The sequence below is a fragment of the Mesocricetus auratus genome, unplaced genomic scaffold (genome assembly GCF_017639785.1).
Source record: "Mesocricetus auratus isolate SY011 unplaced genomic scaffold, BCM_Maur_2.0 Super-Scaffold_100010, whole genome shotgun sequence".
In the NCBI taxonomy this organism is placed as follows: Eukaryota; Metazoa; Chordata; class Mammalia; order Rodentia; family Cricetidae; genus Mesocricetus; species Mesocricetus auratus.
The window spans coordinates 16,374,619-16,391,729 of record NW_024429194.1 but is presented as its reverse complement, the minus strand read 5'-3'; the positions used below and the strand labels follow the sequence as shown (position 1 = coordinate 16,391,729).

Genomic DNA, 17,111 nt, shown 5'->3' with positions numbered 1-17,111 from the left:
CCCAGAAGATGCTTTCCTGCCTAGCCGTATCGCCAGCCTCAGAAAGGCCCTGGGCCTGGTGTAGCTTTCTCTCATGGTTTTACTTCCCTTCAAGACACTGAGCCCTCCTGCCTGGGCCACTGTCGTCTCTGCTCCCACAATGGTCCTAGCTCTCAAGGTCCAGCTGCCCTGGGTCTTCCTCTTTGCCTGACAGACCCCCAACACCAAGTTTGAGTGGTCACAGACTTGGGTCTTTTCCAGCAGACCCGTGTGCACAGCCCCAGGTTGGCTGGTAGTTTGTGAAGATCTCTGATTACTTAACAGTTGTGTTCTAAGTGTGAATGGGAAATAGGAAAAACTGCTGATATTAGCAGTGAGATGTATGGGGTTCACAACCCTAAAATAGCTAGCACGGCTGGAAACCATCTGGCAGCCGTGGCAGCCGCCCTAGTTCAGAGGCACCGGCTTAGCGGCGAAGGAAACGTTACTTTGTACAATACAGAGATGGAAAAAGAGTGTGAGGCACAGACTGGCCGCCCCCAGTCTCAGTGTGGGGCTTGTGGGCAGGAGCGAGGGGGATCCCCTCCCGACGCCCTTGTGGTTCCCAGGCATGCTCAGGCTAGCAAGTCCCCAACCAAGCTGGGCGATTAGGAGACAGCCATAGGCCTCGAACGGATTCTGGACAGATCCCATGCAGCCTTGTTCTGATGTTCTGTCTAGACTGTGATGTTCGGACTGAGACTTTGTAGATTGGAGAGGAGCTGGAGTCTGAGCAGCAAGCTGTCATCCCATCCCTGGAGGTATATGCAACATCCCAGGCCAGCAGGTAGTGGGCCATGTCCTCATGGAGAGGGAGGGAACCCCCGCCCATCTCTCTCCCTCCCTTCTGCTGTACCTTCTTCCTTCTCTTTATCCCTAGGCCTGTTCCTCCCTTCTCTCCTTTCTCCTCCCTAGCAGTGGGGGGAGGAACAAGGCTGGACCTGGAATAACCCACTTGGCTTCCCTGTGCCAATAGCCCCCATTGGTGAGGGATGTTTGCCTGAGAGGGTCTGAGTTCTTTGCCTTGTGGGTCCCAGGGCCTGCAAGGAAGCAGACAGCAGGAGAGAAAGGGCAGCAGGGAAAGAGCCGTACTGTGTGTGGAGCAGCAGGGTCCTAGGACCAGATCTAGAGAAGGGTCACTGGGTCACACCCCAACTCACACTACTTACCAGATAATCCCCTACAAAATTCACAGTCCTCAACATGCATATTGTTCTCCCAGACCCACAATCCAAAATACACATGCTATCCTCAAGCACACATGCTCTATAAAGTACATATGATCTCCCAATTCTCATGTGTTCTCCAAATGACACATATAATCTCTAAGACACATGCTGTCCTCCAATACTCAATCCTGAATACAAACACATTATGTTCCATGGCGTGCAGTCCCTAACACAATACTATCCTGCAATACACACCCAATCCTAATACTCATGCTATTTTCTTTTGAGACAGGGTTTCTCTGTGTAGCCCTGGCTGTCCTGGAACTTGCTCTGTAGACCAGGCTGGCCTCGAACTCACAGAGAACCACCTTCCTTGGCCTCCTGCGTGCTGAGGTTAAGGCGTGAGCAACCACCACCCAGCTCATGCTATTTTTCAATACATATAAAATCCCTAACACATTCTCTTCCCTAGAAAAGCGATACCCAGCATAATGCTGCCTCTTAATACACATGCAATCCCTAACACATAACCGACAGTCTCAAACACATACACTATCTCACAACACACACACAATCCTCAAGACTCACTTTCTCCTCAATACCTGTGCTATCTTCTGATACACATGCTATGTCCCAATACACACTTAATGTCCGGCACACATACTACCTCCCAATATACACACAATGTCCAAAACACACATGCTATCCCACTGTGCTGGTTACCTGCTCTGTGTGGTACAGCAGGTGCCTGTTGCTCTGGGTTTCTACGGGGCATCATTCCCTTGAGTTCCAGGGCAGCTCTCTAGTCCCTTTTGAGTACTGAGCCAGAGTTGGTGGTGTGGCTGTTTCCAACCAAGGCAAGGGTGGGAAGATCCCAGTTGCTGGGGACAGAACTGCCAGGGACATTCTTGTGAGGATGTGGGTATGGCCACCAGTTATCATTTCAAGAATGTGATCATTGGAGATGAGGTTGCCATGGTAGCACGAACTGGAGAGCCTGCATCCACATCTGTTTCTTACTGGACTCGCTGAGAAAATGCTCGGTAAGAAAGGCTGGAAGAGTCGACCCAAGGCTGGTCTCAGTGGTCACTAGCAGAGCTTCCCTGTGTCAAGTCCTAGAAGTCACCCCGCCTGGGGGGTTGGGGGCTCCCCTCCTTTTGGACAGCAGAGAAGCATGAGTTTCCAGGGTGTTGACCTCAAGATTATGACACAAAGGCAGCACTGGTGGAAAGTTAGGGAGAGGGAACCCCCGCACCCTGGAGGTAATGGGAAGTTTCCATTTAGATGGGGACACGGGCAGAAAGTTCAGAAAACAGAAGGATCATTTTGAAACAACTGCAAGGGAAACAGGAGGTAGAGGGGCGGGCCAGAATCCAGACCCAAAACCCACTGTGGCCCACAGTGAGGTCTCATGGGGTTTCAGGGCTCAGCGACCCAGGTGACAGGCTGATTCAAAGGTACTTCTGAGGTTGGAACAGGAAATGGTTAATAGTGTTTGCAAATAAAAACTCTCTGTTCTGCCCTGTTTTGAAACATTTCCCAGAAGCTAAAGGAAGAGCCGCTAATTTATCTGTCCGATTTAACACACACATACACCCAACTTCACACTTAATCATGTACTTGTTCCTTAAAACATGTGATTTCTAGCTCTGCTCCTCTGAACTTTGGAGAGTGTCGTTAGTGGTTTAAATGTGCATCGGCATTTAAATTCATTGTGTGCATTTCTGTGTGCCTGTTGCATATGTGTCTACATGTGTATGCACGTGTATGCTGTATACATGTGCTCCTGGGATGTCTGTACTCTGTGTGGAAACACCTTCCAGTCTTGTCACACTGGCACTGAGGGCTTCATCCGGGCCCTTATTGATTATGCAGAGGGCTGTGGTATAGCCTCTCTAAAGCCCCGGAGCCAGGCTCCACTGGCCATGAGAGCGCAGTGCCCTCTGGGAGACCTTGGAAAGCCAATGGCCTCTGAGCTGCAGAGGACTGAAGGGACAGCTCCCCTGCCTGGGTGGTTGTGCTGGCTAGTGTCATGTCAACTTGACACAAGCTAGAGTCGTTTGAAAGGAGGGAGCTTCGATTGACAAAATGCTCCCAGAAGATCTCGCTGTAAGGCATTTTCTTAATTAGTGATTGATGGAGGAGGACCCAGTCCATGGTGGGTGGTGCCAACTTTGGGCTGCTGGTCCAGGGTTCTCCACGAAACCTCGAGGAACAAGCCAGTAAGCAGGACCTGCTATGGCCTCTGTATCAGCTCCTGCCTCCAAGTTCCTGCCCCTTTTGAGGTCCTGTCCTGACTTCCTTCCATGATGAACAGTGATGTGGAAGTGTGAGCCATTAATCTTTTCCTCCCCAGCTTGCTTTTTGGTCATGGTTTCATCACAGCAATAGAAACCCTGACTAAGACACTGGTCCCCTCTTCGATGTTGGTGAGCTTGCAGCTAGGCTGCCATGCTGTCAGCTGTCCTAGCCCTTGTCAGAGCTGAGCTTAGAAGCTGAGCCATGGGATGAGGGAGAGCAGGGTCATGGGAAGGGCAGGGGGAGGACATGGGCATCTTGCTAGGTGGTCGATGGTGCTGAAGCTGACCTGGCTTTCCCAGTGGTTTCTTCTTTCCTGTCCCTCTTCCGGCCCGTTGAGAGCTGTTTCAGGGGAGGCTTCTTGGGTCTCCGGACAGGTCTCATCTGTAACCTGCTCCTAAAGCTTGTCCTCGGAGGCCAGCATCCCTTCGGTCCACTGAGGATGGGTTCCAGTCCCACTTTGATGGTTATACATCAGTGCAGCTGGATCTATGCCTGAGCTTTGCATCATGGTGGGCACAGTTTTTACCCACGGACATGGTTTTTGTTTTGTTTTTCTGGTATAGATGAAGAAAATGCATAGGGTTGATTGACCTGCCAGTAAAATGTTACGTGTGTGAAATACATCACGCTTCTTAAGCCAATGAAGAGCATAAGGGGTCCTTTATTTTGGCTGGTGACCAAGAGTGGGGTAGCACCTCAGAAATACTCTTGTGCTGAAGCTCAGGGGGCACGGTGTTTTTAAAAGTAAAAAAACCACAATGTTGGATGAGGGTGAGAATAACTGCAACCCTTGTGTTGGCAGAACATGATAGTGATTCCAGTTACAATGTAACAACTTATTTTCACTTTTACCTTTGCTGGTCATTTTAGTTTGTAAAACACATTAGTTATTTTGTCTAATATGGCTGGGCCATGGTCAGGGTCATCAAAAATTCCAAATATGATGCCAAGGCAGATGTGGTTGTTGGGGGGCACTGATGGGGATGTCCTTCTGTATATGTGTTTCTTTTATTGCTTGATGAATAAAACACTGTTTGGCCAATGGAGGCAGGAAGATGGGCAGGACTGGGAGAATTCTGGGAAGGGTGGGCAGGGGGAGACCACGTAGCTACAAAAGGAGTAACAGGTCCGGGCATTCTCTGGTAAGCCAAGATCATGTCAAAATACATAGATTAATAGAAATGGGTTAATAATTAAGACAGAGCTAGCCAATAAGAAGCCCTAGCCATTGGCCAATAGTTTTATAATTAATACAGCATCTGTGTGTTTATTTGGGACTGAGAAGAGCGGCGGGACCTGGCGAGACAAGGAAACTCCAGCAACAGGGTTCTGAGAGCCAGTCCAGCCCAAGACTTTCCCAGAAACCCTCCTTGTGTTCTCTTTGCCAGCATTGTCTGGCTTTAGCTCTCTGATGATCCCGGTTCATTTCCTCCCTGCAAATAGTCTATAAGACGCTGTAAATGAACTTGCTTGGTGTGAGTCACGAGCACGTGACACCTTCTGATCCCATCCCAGCCATTGCTTTTGCCTTCGTTTCTCCTCCCCCATCCTCTCACTTGACCCTTTGCCGTTTGCGACCTCATTCTGGTGGGCTGGAGTCGGGGGAGGGGCAGGGGCCAGAAGAGGGCGTTGGGTTTATTATAATGGGAGTTACAGATGGTCGTGAGCGTGGGAACTGAATCGGGGTTATCTGCAGGAGTGGTAAGTACTCTGAACCACTCATTCTTCTCCCCAGCCCCGTACACTATGCAGTTATGATTTAGGCACTTTAGACTAAATGTTTAATTTTTTTCATCAATAAAGAGTTCAGAGGTGATGCTGGATGTCAGTGCACATGTGTGGTGCTGCGTGTTGGTGATCTCCAGTGGGATGTCACTGCAATCTCCTCTGCCTCTCTGATGCATATTAGTTGCCATGGAGACCACGCTGTTGTGAAAGTAGCTAATTAGCTGGCACTTACATATGGGATGCTTGTTTGGTATCTGAGTGTGTGCGGCACTGCAGAGCGCAATAGCAACATGGACAGGCTTGAGGCAGACGTATGGGCAGGGAACTGCTCAGCTGATGGAGGAGAGGAAGCCCCATGCCATCTGGGTTCTGCATCCCCAGGAAAGCCTGGTTTAGGGACACCGGGACAGTGACTATTTCCAGGACCATCTGAAGTTGCTTTCACAGTGTGGAGAGGGTTGGGAGACCTCCTGTTGGGTTCTGGGAGATGAAGGGGCTGAAAGTGCCTTGTTATTGGCCTTGGTTGATGTGGTCCCCGAGGCCATGCTCCTTGTGGTAGGGAGTGGATGCTGTTGGGGTGGGAACTGGGGCTTGTCTAATCATGTCTCAGACACGTGGACGTGGCTAGGTACGTGTCATCCTTACCGAGAAATTGAGATTTCCATGGGCTGCCTGGGTGGGGTGATCGGGGTGTCTTTTATTTTATTTATTTATCTGTTATCTATTTATTGACTCACTTGAGTTCCTCTGGCCAGTGCTGCCCTTGGGTAGGTGGGTCACATCCACAATGTTGCCATGACACAACAGGTGTCAGTGCTCATGAGCAGGAGAGTAGAGGCACCCCTCATTGCCTAAGTAGAAACTGAAGGGTCCATGGGCGCAGGATGCTTGGCCTAAGGGATGGGAGAGCTGTTGGATGGCGTTAGAGGGCTGGAGTAGAGTGGTTGGCGGTAGCTGTTATCATGATGATAACTAATGATTCAAGGAACCACACTGCCCTATTCCCTCTAGCATTTCCACCCAGGGGCAGCTCTCGCTCTGCGGAGAGAAGGAATTGAACAGGTGAAGGTCTTGTAGGGCAGAAAGACAAAGGGCTAGTCGGTTTGTCAATATGAAGGGACACTAGGCGGAGCCAGGAGGTGGGGAGCAGTGATCTGCCCTTTGATGTGGGTGCCGTGATTCTCAGGATCTGAAACCTCTGGGGCCAGTCGAGTTGGAGTTGGGGCTTTTCAGGTTCCAGAGAGGTAATAAGCATCTGCAAGTCCATGGAGCATCTTAAAGCATATTCTTACCCTTTGGGCCACAGCAAAAGAGCTGGCTTAGTGGGCAAGCAGAGATAGGACCACAGGTGGGACCCAAGCAGGAACAGGAATCTGAGACCTCAACCAGAGTGGTGGTGGTGGTGCTGCTGCTGCTGCTTCTTCTTCCTCTTCTTCTTCCTCTTTTTCCTCCTCCTCCTTCCCCTTTTTCTTCTACTTTTCTTCCTCCTCCTTATTTTTCCGAGACAGGGTTTCTCTGTGTAGCCCTGACTGTCCTTGAACTCGCTCTGTAGACCAGGCTGGCCTCAAACTCACAGAGACCCTCCTACCTCCCAAGTGCTGGGATTAAAGGTGTATGCCACCTGGCTTCTTCTTTCCTTAAATCATTTATTTATTTTTATTTTATGTGCATTTGCATTTTTCCTGCATGTATGTCTGTGTGAGGGTGTCAGATCGCCTAGAGCTGAAGTTACAGACAGTTGTGAGCCACCATGTTGGCGCTAGGAGTTGAACCTGGGTCCTCTGGAAGAGCAGTCAGTGCCCTTAACCACTGAGCCATCCTTCCAGCCCACACCAATGCTTCTGAGTGATGGTGAACTCGACCAATTTAACCTAGCTTGACTTGTCGCTCCCGAGGCACTGTGGTAGAGGGCCTCTGTGGTAAACAGTGTTTCCATGTTCACAGATGGCCTTGCTCAGCCTTGCTTAATGCAGATAGGAGTGTTTGCAGAGGCAATTGTTCTCCACGATAATTGGTCTTGCCTGAGGAAAACGCTTCCCAGAAAGAGAGGACCGCACCTCCGTGTAGTCCCCACAGTGGCATCAATTTCCTCAGCCCCAAGCTCCGTGAAGGGTCCCAGCTAGTTTTCCTCCTTGCAGACCACCTCCGTCTCTGCAGGAGAGAGGCTGCCTGCCCCTCCCATGGGCTAACAAGCAGTCTCATCTATTCATGTCAGACTCCAGCCTCCTTCTGCCTCTTGTCTCTTTATGCTGCCTCAGGAATCTAACCTCTGGTGCTGAAACCGGGAAGACATTTGGGGTCCACAGGCAGCTTCGAGCCCTCTGCTGGCCCTCCCTTGTCTCAGCTGCTTTCGGGCCCTGGGCCCTGGTAGGCCTGGCAGGGCTGTCCTCCTCCCCCAGGGAGCCATCTTTCACTTGTCCTGGCCATTTGCTACTCTCACTGTTGTTTTGCTTTGTTGGTGTTCTCCATTTGACCAGACCACATATCCAACACAGACAAATGTCGGGACAGGGTAACTCACGGGACCTAACTTGGTGGTGCCTGGTCTCAGGGGCTCATGGGAGCCTCTCTCAGTCTCGACTTGAGATTCGTTCAGTTGAGAGTTCCAACAGCTCTCTGCAGGCTTCACGACCTCTTCACTGCTGGAAGGTACGAGTCTGAGGATGCCCCCTAATTTTCTAGGCTCATCTGGCCAATCTGAAACTTGGGGATACCGTGGGCAGCTGGATCTGACCCCCATTTTTACCTTGGTCCTACATCTGCTATGGGTTACAAATTATCAGTACCAAAGGACACATCCTAAGCCTGTCTGGGGTGAGGCTTACAGAGCGCCGTTTGGGAGACCTCATAACCACCACAGGTACTCAACTCTTGATCCAAATCTGGCCTCAATATACATCGAACAATGGCCACTGCTGGCCCAAATCGGAAACTTCCAATACTGATATCTAAATTGATTTAGATAACTTTGTAAAATGGAATGGAGAATTGTCCAAAGCCACCCCCCCAATCGCCCAGCTTGTCTCAAAGCTTCTCATCCCTGCCAGTCAGTTCCCATTCACAACCTGGCCAAAAGCCTGATTGATCTTAATCAGCTCCTGTGTCCCCCTCCCCAGGGGCTCATCCTGGCTCTAGGAAATGAGCCATGAGGTCTTGCTAGCTAAGCCCTGCAGAAGATCCCCTCCCGGTCAGGGTAAGGGTTTCTGTCAGGGTTAGGGTTTACTTTAGGGTTAGGACCAGGTTTAGGAGTAAAGGTTATGGTTTGGATCAGGGTTCAGTTCAGGGTCAGGATGAGTGATAGAGGATGAGGGTTTGTTGTGCAACAGTTTCCTCCCTGATTGAAACATTCCATCCTTCGGGGAAGCTCCTTAAGCAGGAAGGTAAACAACTCAAGATAGCTTCCGGAAGTCCCTGAAACTGACTAGCTGCAAATGAGGCTGAGACAAGACCCGCTGCCTGGAAGTGAGTAGGAAGGATACTCTTTGGCGTGTTGAGCTTCCTGCAGGCTGTGCTGTGTGATGCAGCTGCCTTTGAGTCATTTCTGCTCCTATGAGTGATCCCTCACCCATACGCCTGTAAGTAACTGCAGTCAAACCTGTTGGCTGTCCACATTACACTGTGGGGGCATGCCACACTTTGGCCTGTTGTGGGCTCCCTGTCTGGGGTGAGTAGATGTCTGTGCAGCATCTCTCTGGGGAATGTTTTGTCACACGACGTAATTGGCATCTGAACAGAGCCGGGATTATCTATGGATGAAGTTCCTATACAGTTGTTCTTTCCCGTGTGAGGTGTAATTTGCCTTTGTACTATGTGAGCAGTTGCATGCTTTGTGCTATGGGTAGTCAGGCAAGCAACTAAGGTTGAGGCATCAGGCTTGGGAGTGTCTGTGGGAGGAATCCTAGGATAGCAGTCTTTGTCTGTGTGGAATGGTCTGGCATGCCTACCTGATGAGTGGCGTCTATTGGGTGAATATGGAGATGTCCTGAAGACAGTTAAAGGTTTAGAGGAATCTTTGCAGTCTTTGAGATTAGCATACAAGGGTGGAGATTGTTGGCAGCCACAGCAGAGGTTGCCTGGCTTCTGTGTGTGCAGTTAGAAATGCATCTGAGGCCAAGGCGGCTGCTAAGCAGGAACTTGTTTGTTTAAAGGAGCAACTGTGACAGGAAAGGGAGATTCGGCAGCACTCCCTGCATTAACCTCTGATTTGGCAAATAAATTAGATGTGTAAGAGACTGAGATAGAGGTGTTGGCTTGATGCTTCTGAGGGCTTGGGGGTCAGAGGGAAAATTGAGCACAGGTTAGATCAATGCTTAAAGCCCTTCTTGGGATCTAAGAACTTGGAAGCCATGGAAAAATCCAGAGAGGGAAGAGGAGGAGAACATGGTAAAAGCAGTGGATGATACCCTGAGGGTCTGACGTTGGGTAGAAAAACAGGGACATTCTACAATGCAGCATGTAGACATCAATAATGGTCCTGTGCAAAAAAGAAAAAAAGAAAAGACAAAACTAGTGTTGCCAGGGAATGTTCAGTGCCTGGCTTCTGGAATTGGGGAAGACTTAAACAAACAATGGAAGAGCCCATCAAAGCTTGGCTCTTGAGACTGTGGGACATGGGACCAGATGGGACCAGTCTGTCTTCTGTGGAGACAGAAAACCTGAACAGTGAAACTCCCCATCCCTCCTTAAGGCAGAGGCTATACAACCTGAGACAGTGGAGGGGAGTCAGTCCCTAGTGGGCTGTATTACCAGAGCCATCAGAAACACTTGGTTGTCTCCATCTGACGTCCCCATAAATGTTGAAAACAACATAGGGACGGGGTTACTGAGGGAACTGGGAACAAGAGAATCTGTGCATGGCCCCCAGTTCGCTGGGCCTGACAGAACTATGATCACAGGGAAATTGAGGAGAAAGTGATCCAATAGGGACCTGGAGATGGGATCTTTATGAGGTAGGAGAGGCTTTGGCAGACCTGAGTGAGCTAGACCATCATGCCCTTGAGTTCGCAAGGTGCCAAAGCCCATGGGAGGAGGAGGGAGGAGAGTAAACAGGTGGGGTCCTGTCTGAGTCCCAAGCAGATGTGGCCAGACTTGAGTTGAGTTGGAGTTCCAAGGAAAAATAGTGATGGTGAAATAATTCACGTGAGGTAGTTATTGACAACCACGTTAATTAAGACAATTTAAAATCTGACCCATTTTTTTAAAGATTTATTTATTTATTATGAATACAACATCTTGCCTCCATGTATGTCTGCACGCCAGAAGCACCAGATCTCATTAAGGATGGTTGTGAGCCACCATGTGGTTGCTGGGAATTGAACTCAGAACCTCTGGAAGAGCAGATAGTGCTCTTAACCTCTGAGCCATCTCTCCAGCCCAATCTGACCCATTTTTATTGACGGCCAGACTAAGAAAAGTGGGATCACGCCTCTGAAGTCTCCTGGTGCCCAAGCTCAGGGATACAGGCTTTTAAAGACAAACACATACTTGCATCAGTGCTGGTGGGGAGGAGTGCATTAGTGAGGGATTTAGAGTTGTCTAGTAACGTCTGCTTTCTTTGCAAGGCTTGGTGGTGTTTTCCAGACACTGCATAATCTGTTTGGACCATGGTTAAGGTCGTGAACAGTCCCTGAAGCATTGCCAATGTGGAGGTCACTGTTGTTGTTGGTGGTGGTGGGGGTGGTGAATGTTTAACAAGTGACCAGGCAGTCATAAAATAAAGTTGGGAAGGGATGATGTGACTTGAAGGGACACTAACCCACTCGAATATGCGACTCTGCAAGGCCTTGCCCTTCTCTCCATTCCCTCTACCTTGGTAAAAATAAATGTTCAATTACATCCCTAAAGCTGGCCACTGAGGTCTGTTCTCTTACTTGGTCACTTCCTCCTCCTGAGGCTGACACCAAGGTCCAGCTATGGAAGTCCAGCAATCGGAAGCCCCCTTTGGCTCACTTAATTAACTTGTCCAATTAAAATCAAACACCTCATCGTTACACTGGGTTTCCTCCTTTTCCTTTATAAACCGCCATTTGCCCACGTGCCACGGCTGTCTCCTCTCCCCAGAGGCCGTCCTTTGCCCCTCTGGGACAAATACCCCCTCCCCCTTCCCTCATCCCCTTCCCCTCATCCCACGTCTCCACCACATCCTAGCCCGTTCTAACACAGACCTCCCCTTTTGCTCCTTTTAAAGAATGATGCCTTCAAGGTCCTTTGCTGCTGTTCGGCTTGAGTCACCTGCTGGGGGCCCAGCCGTTCTCTTAGGTGTGAGGTGATTGTCCTTAATTGTGTTTGTGGTTTCCTGTGCTAGCATCTTTTTATTGGTAACTGCCCCTCTGCCACATTGTCTACTAAAAACTTAACTGTGTGGTTTCCCATCGATGCAGTGGCCAAGGACTCTTAGGTGCCCGCCCTAGTTAGGGTTCCTACTGCTGTGAGGAAAGACCCTGACCAAAAGCGACTTGGGAAGGAGAGGGTTTGTCTGGCTTCCTTCCACTGAAGGAAGTCAGGACAGGAACTCAAAACAGGGCTGGAACCTGGAGGCAGGAGCTGTTGTAGAGGACCCAGAGACGTGCTGCTTACTGGCTGGCTCCCCATGGCTTGGTTCAGTCTGCCTTCTTACAGAACCCAGGACCACCAGCCCAGGGATGGCACTGCCCATCATGGACTGGGCCCTACCCCATCAATCACTGAATAAGAAAGTGCCCTACAATTAGATCTTATGGAAGTATTTTTTCACTTGAGTCCCCTCCTTTCAGATGACTCTAGTGTGTGTCAAGTTGACACAAAACTAGCCGGCACAATTGACCCCTTGACAACTTAAACACATCACTGTTAAGCTATAACCTTTCCTTCATTGTTCTTCAATATCAGCATCACAATAAAACATTCCGAATTTTAAAAGTGCTGTGGTCTTTAAAAAACACTCAGACACTTAAAAATTCAGTCTCTTTAAAATGGCCAGGCTCTTTTAAAATCCTAAGTCTTTTAAAATTCAAACTCTTTTGACTGTGGGCCCCAGTAAACCACTTCCTTACTTTAAGACAAAGAATCAGGGCACACAGGCACAATCAGGACAGTACAAACCAAATTCCAACAGTATAAATAACTCAATGTCCAATATCCGAGATTTATTTACCACCTTCTGGGCTGCTTCAAAGGGCTTGGGTCAGCTGGGTGGTAATGGTGCACACCTTTAATCCCAGCACTCAGGAGGCCAGCCTGGTCTACAGAGTGAGTTCCAGGACAGTTAGAGATACACAGAGAAACCCTGTCTTGGGGGAAAAAAACCACAGCAACAAGAACAACCAAAACCAAGCCCTCCCCCTAACTCCAAACCAAACAACAGCAGCAAAGGGCTTGGTTCATTTCTCTGGCTCTGCCCTGGAAGCGCACAGCCTGTCTCCTAGGCTCCACTTGAGGCGGCTGCTGTTCATGGTGATCATCCCACAGCCTTGGCGTCTCCAAAGTGCTGGCATCTTCTGCTGCCAACAGGCTGCACTCTCACCAATAGCCTCTCTCCCCGGCTGCCTTCAGGGACTCCAGCCCTGCCACACAGTGCCGAGCTGCTCTCCATGACCCCTCCACCCCTTCAAAACCACCGCCACCTGGGTAGCTCCTCTGCTACCGAGGTCAGCTGCCAGCACAAGGTGCAACCTTGGCCACCTCTGGAACACAGCTTCCGTGTGGGATCTTGAAGGAACACTTCCCAGATTTCACTGCAGTGATGCTGCTCTCTCCTTAGTCACAGCTGACTCTTCAGCCCCGGCAGACCAGATACCACAGATTCTTCACACAAATGGAGCCAAGTTGACTGGAACTGGCCAGTACAATCCTTGACTTCCGGAGGGGTGGGGGAGGGGTCAGCAAGACAACTTGCTTTTGCCTTTTACTGTCTCAGTTATCGTAAACCTTTTGGGCCACTCTGACGAGCTGGGAGGTATTCGTCCCTGCAAGAGCCCTTGTAGCTTTTGGAGTTTGGGATATCCGGAGCTGACCTAGTGACGAAAGCCAAATGTAATGCTGTGTCATTTTCTGGAGACATCGGATCAAAGAAGTAGAAATGCTGAAAATTTGTTACTGCTCCAGAAATGCCCTGAGAGACTCTTCTGGGCCTTGAAAAACCCGAGTATCCTTAGACAATGAGTAGGATTTGAGCTGCATCCCAAAGTCCAGTCATAGGGTATTGGTGAAAAGTGTTCAGGGCCTTGGAACCTGCATACTATTGGGGTTCTAATCGGGACACGTGGATGGGAAAGCCGCCTCTAAAGTAGCCTTCCAGCATGGGTACCAGTGGCTGAGGCCAAAAGAGCCGTCCTTGGCTCTGAAGTAGCCAGAGTCGGGAGTTGTTGGTAACCATCCCAGGTGGGGCGATAGGGCCGGAGGTTGAACTCCAGGAAGGCAGCCAGGGCTTGGGGCTCATGGAAATACAGAACTGAAGTAGAAAAAGGACTGTAGATCAGGAAAGGGCTACACCATCGCTCTAAGTAGTTGCCTTAGAGACAGCTTCTGCAGCTTCACTAGCCTTCTCTTTGAGAACACATCCCCGCGTTCCGCCCCAAACCCTTGGGGTGCATTTTGTAGCACACACTGAAGGGGTGAGAGTTTAGAGTGTGTGGTCCCCGTGTTAGGAGAAAATTTAGGTGACTTGATGGAGTAGAAGATGACTATGACCAGCCCAGGCCATTAAGGGAAGATGACTCCACCGGAGACCTGTCACACCTCCCTATTGTGCGAGTGAGAGAAAATACGAGGCTTGGGGGCGGTATCACTCTGGGCATCAATCGGTTTGACTGCAAGTTTCCGTTCTCAGAGAGGAAAGGAGATGCTATTTGAAGACCAAAAGAGCAAAACTAAAAGGAAACAGCATACGGATGGTGCCATCCAGTGGCCGAACCGGAGAAACCAGCAGACTCTTCAGAGACCAAAAAGACAAGCCAAATGGAGCGAACAACGGCGCGCAGAGGCTGCCACCTGGTGGCAGCATTCGGAACAACCGGCGGAACCTGTCAGAGGGGTTAGGGTTAGTTAGGTTTAGCGTTAGGTTAGGGTTAGGGCTCATGCTAGCGTCAGGTAGGGTTTGGTCTGGGGATAAGTCTTGGGTCAGTGTTAGGGGTAGAGTTCGGTTTATACATTTTTCGAAGCTTATCTGGAAAATCTGCCGTCAGCTGTGCCAGGGCCAGGGCTACGTCTATTTAAGGATGGCACACACGCCTGTGTTTAGGAATGCAACTCAGCATTAAAGGTGCGGGGACGCGTTTCGGGGGGGGGGATGCGTTTACACTCCGGAACAGTGACCTCCTCCCGGGGCACAGCTAAGCTGGCAGCGTACAGACTCCTGTGCTCGGGTACGCAGTAGACGGACGCGCCGACACCCGTGCACAGGCCGAGGGAACACATCTGTGTCCAGGGGCTCGGCCACTGTGTAAAGCGCCAACTCCTGCGTCCTCTGGCGCAGCTTGTCGTCAACAGAGCGGCTGTACTTCCAGAAATCTGGAGGTCGATGCAGGAGGATCTCTGTTTACAATAGCGTCACCCAAAGGAGGCGAGTGGTTAGGGTTGGGGTGGCGGCCACGGCGTGAATTCTCCGGTTTGCCCCTGTCCTGATGCGCGCATGCATTCCGGGTGATGCCGCTCGTTTCGGCTTGCACATCTTAGTGTTAAAGAGCCCGTGCGCCCCGGCACATTGCAGATTTTGCGGTGTTTTTGTGCTCACAGCGTCCCGGAGGCTTCCGTGTAGTCACCGCCGGTGCTGGGCAGTGTGGCCTCCCGCACCTGGCGACTCAGGACCCCGCAGGGACTCTGCGTGGACCGTGCGAGAACCAGACACGCGACGGTCTCAAGCCCTAAATTGCACCTCGGATCATGATTGAACGCTCTCGCCAGCGTCGAGGAATCGAGGACAAGTCCAGGCGAGAACGGAACCTGCTCGTGTTCTCTGCACGTTTGAGTTTTTTGTTTTATAGCTAGCTTCCCTGCGACCCCACAGGCTCCAGTAAGTGTCCAAACCCCGGGGAGGGGAGACTGAGCTTTCTGGGTATTGTAGTCCAAAGTCTGGGGGGGAGGGCAGTGAGGGCCCTAAGCCTTCTGGGTATTGTAGTTCAGAGCCTTCAGAAGGCGGCACTTGTGGACCCTAACCATTCTGGGTATCGTGGGCCAAACTGCTGGAGTTGGCACCTGTGGAGAAGCCTTTTGGGGTCTGTGTTCCCTTATTTATCCACAGCCGCCATCAGGGAGGCTTCAGAGAGCTCTTAAGGCTCTGCAGACGGATGAACAGAGCCGAAACGCCCGACCTCCGCGAGTTTACAGCCGAGTGCTCTCGGGAACGGCCGAGCGTGTTCGGAAACGAGAGGCGGCGGAAAAGACCGAGACTGGCTGGCAGCGCCGAGCATTGACGAAGACATCCGAGTGTCCGTGAGAGGATGCCGAGCGCTCCGGAGGGCGGCCGGAAAGAGCCGATGTGTAGTCGGGAGCAGCCGCGCGGAGCGTGAGGTTTCCGAGACCCGAAGGAATCGGGTCTGGACAACGTGATGACGTCAGGAGCCCGGGCAGGGGCCCTGTGAACTGCGGGAGAGGGGTGCTGATGGCGTGGGGGCGGGACCGCAGGGTGGGCGGGCCTGATGATGGTTCCGTCTCTAGGGAACTGCTGCGAGGATGACTTGTGGACCAGCTGCACGCGGCCGCTGCATGATACTACATCTGCAGGGTCAGAGTCAGGGCTTGACCCCTGCAAATATGGCTGGGTCAGGGTCACATCAGGGTCACGGTCAGAATCCTCTGCGGCTTAGCCCCCCGGCATCGGGTGTGCACAAACAACCACGTTACTGTACTCATCTGCCCCGTTCACTTCCGCCCGTCAGCCCTCTGCGGACTTCAAGACCACAGCCGCTCAGGGAGGTGACCTTCGCAGCTCTCCCATCACCCCTACCTCCCATCAAGTGCCGCTCCGGCTTAGCCTTGCGACTTCATCACGAGGGAGGCAGGATCTTAGCCGGAGGGGGTACCCTCTTAAGGGGAGGAGGAGGGACGGCCTGTCCTCTGCCTTTTATGCCCCCTAGATTCTCTCCGTGCTGGCTAGTTTTGTCAGCTAAGGTCATCTGAGAGGAGGGAACCTCAATTGTGAAAATGCCTCCATAAGATCAGGCTGTAGGCACGAGTGTAGAGCGTTTTCTTAATTCATGGTTGATGGGGGAGGGCCCAGGCAATTGTGGGCAGTGTTATCCCTGGGCTGATGGTCCTGGGTTCTATAAGAAAGCAGGCTGAGGAATCCTTGAGGAGCAAGCTGGTAAGCATCACCGCTCCATGGCCTCTGCATCCGCTCCTGCTCTGACTTCTTTCATAGACGACGATTTCCTAGCCAAATAAACCATTCCTCCCCAACTGGCTTTTGGTTATGGTGTTTCATCATAGCAGAATTAGTCCTAACAGCGCTCCCCCCTCCCCATCCTAGCTTGCTTCCGAAGGAGTGACAGGACACCCAACCTTGTCATGTTTAATTTACATATTTTTTAAAGGATATTTGATCACAATATGCAAAGATGTGCCTGTCCTTCCTTCCTGCCTAAGGCACCTTCTGATTGGTTTAATGAAGAGCTGAACTGCCAATAGCTAGGGAGGAGAGGATAGGCGGGACTTCTGGGCAGAGGTGGGAACTCTGGGAGGAATCTGGAGAGGTTGGGGAGTCCCCAGGGAGACTGGGAGGAAGTTGGACATATGTTATGGAGGAGAGCTAACCACCTCATGGCAGAATGTAGATGAATATAAATGGGTTAATTTAAGTTATAAGGACTAAGCTAGGCCTAAGCTAAGGCTAAGCTTTCATAATTAATCATGTCATTATTTGAGAGTTGGTGGTGCAAAGAAAGTCCATCTCCATATATTTTGTGGCAGGGTCTTTCTATG

The 17,111-nt window shown here is 50.8% G+C and overlaps 1 long non-coding RNA gene across 1 annotated transcript; it reads left to right on the top strand.

The window, feature by feature from the left end:
- Window positions 1–13,932: 13,932 nt before the first annotated feature.
- Window positions 13,933–16,589, top strand: LOC121142731. The gene is made up of 2 exons (XR_005879788.1): window positions 13,933–15,204; window positions 15,433–16,589. It is a non-coding gene; the product is annotated as an uncharacterized LOC121142731 (long non-coding RNA).
- The last annotated feature ends 522 nt before the right edge of the window (window positions 16,590–17,111 follow it).